This window comes from Carlito syrichta, unplaced genomic scaffold (genome assembly GCF_000164805.1).
Source record: "Carlito syrichta isolate Samal-C Ts95f unplaced genomic scaffold, Tarsius_syrichta-2.0.1 Scaffold315171, whole genome shotgun sequence".
NCBI lineage: Eukaryota > Metazoa > Chordata > Mammalia > Primates > Tarsiidae > Carlito > Carlito syrichta.
In genome coordinates, this window is record NW_007259267.1 from 197,095 (window position 1) to 199,374 (window position 2,280).

Sequence of the window (2,280 nt, forward strand, 5' to 3'; positions counted from 1 at the left end):
TATTTTTATTGTAGAGATGAGATCTTGCTGTGTTCTCAGGCTGGTCTCAAATTCCTGGACTCAAGTAATCCTCTCATCTCAGCTTCCTAAAGTGCTGGGATTACAGACATGAGCCACCACACCCGGCCAAGATATGTTTTGATATACAAGAAATAAAATGGGATAAAATCCTGTGAAGAACAATGAGGAAAAAACAATAATCCAGAAGAATCTTTCAACTGAAATGCAGATCTGATATCTGAGAAATGAGAAGTGGACAGAAGGAGGGTGGTGTAGGAAGAGTCTTAGGCTGTAGTCCAATGATACAGAAGTTCAACCAGGCTGATGGGGAATGCTTGGACCAAAGACACACAAATCCACATCCTGTATGGAAGAGCCTGCGGTAATACCCATGCCATGTTCATTTTTTGGGTGGGAGAACTGCCCAGGGAAGTGTGGACCCAGTATGGACATGCTGGTGGATCCAGTGGGGTACAAAGTAGGGCTGATAGCCAGCTATATTCCTTGCAGAAGAAGAACTCTGGGAAACATTTCCATGGCAACTGCAATCCACCACTTACATACACAGATTTCTCCACAAGGATGGGGAACTACGTTCTCTATAGTTACAATGGCCTTTTGTCATAAGGGGAATTGAGGAGAAGGAAGCTAGAGAGACCCACCACAGCCTTCATTATTACAGTTGTCTCAAGATTCCAACAATATTTACACTTTCTTTCACTACGCTTTCTAAATACCCTTCACCCTCACCCACCACATCAACAGGAATTGATAAACTACCAGGTAGTATTATCCAAACCTTCATTCCTGAGGGGTCAGAAACTTTAGTGATTATATATTTCTGAATCTGAGATTGCTGCCTGTGTCCACTCGCAGTAGCAATACAGTCAAGGTGTACTAAGATCCAACCACGTGGATCATTTGTGACTCACACGTATTCCTCTGGCACCACAGTGTAAAAGCAGCCAAACCCTACTGATCAGGGCAATAATTCCAATACAGATGATGATTCAAAATCTGGCATGTTTACATAATAGAATATTATTCAGTTATAAAAAAAGAACTAAAGTCCTGATTTGTAAGACAACATGGGTAAACCTTGAAAACATGCTAAGTGACAGAAGCAAGTAAAAAAGACAACAAACCATATAGATTTATATGATTTCACTTATATAAATAGTCCACATATCCTATAGAGGCATAAAGTGGAAGAGTGCTGTCTAGAGTTAGGGAGAGAGGGAAATGATGAAGAGTGACTTCTACTGAGTGCAATGTTTTGGTAGATAATGAAATTATTCTAATATTAGATGAAGGTGGTTGCACAATTCTGTGAGTACACAAGGAATCATCGAATTCTATGCTTTAAATGGGTGAATTTATAGCATGCTAACTAGAGCTCAAAACAGCAGGTTTAAAAAGGGGGGGGTTCTTTTGCCTGATGTTCCCTGGACGTGAGGACTCCAAAATTACCTGGCCACAGTGTTAGCTCATAGGTAAATAGGTAAATCTCACAGTGTTTCTTGTGAGATTGAACAGCTTTTGAGAACCAGGAACCATGAACCTGCTGAACCTAGAGTTGTGAGTGTTGGACTTACAACATTTTCCAGTGGGTTGCTGAAAGTGATGGTTAGTGGGATCACTCCTGCTTCAACTCCTTGGTTCCTGGACCCAGGTATTTTTTTCTCCTGGAAAAAGGCACCATACAGAGGTCTCCAATTTAACATTAATGCATATACAGTACTGCATCTTGAAGAATGGCATGCAATCCTTGCAAAATTCTCTCTTGAAACTTGCACTTTGACTGTCTTTACAAAGACTCTATTAAACTGGTTGTTTCTGGATGGGGAGATGTGTGAAATGTTCCATGGATCCTATATTCACAGACTCCTGTCCCACACTTCTCTCACTATGAGATACGACCACTGGTGAGATGCTATATTTTATGAAATTTCATGCCTATGGATCAGGAACTCTGCAAGACTCGTATGTTGGTAATGGAGGTCTTGAAGGTAGGAAACAAAAAATGATATCTGGAATAGTTATCTAGACTTGGAAGGATAAATTGCTGGTCTTTCCAAGTAGAAGAAGCTTCATGTGGTCAACTTGGTTGGTTAGTCTTCTTAAAAGAGTGCCATCTGTGAGGTTCAGCTATTGTCTCTGTTGCTGACAGTTTGTAGCTTGTGATGCAGAGGGAGGTAGATGGATCTTTTTAAAATGGGAGTCTTTGCCACTGTGGGTATTCTGCTTATCAGTCAATCATGCCATCGTATGACTGATGAT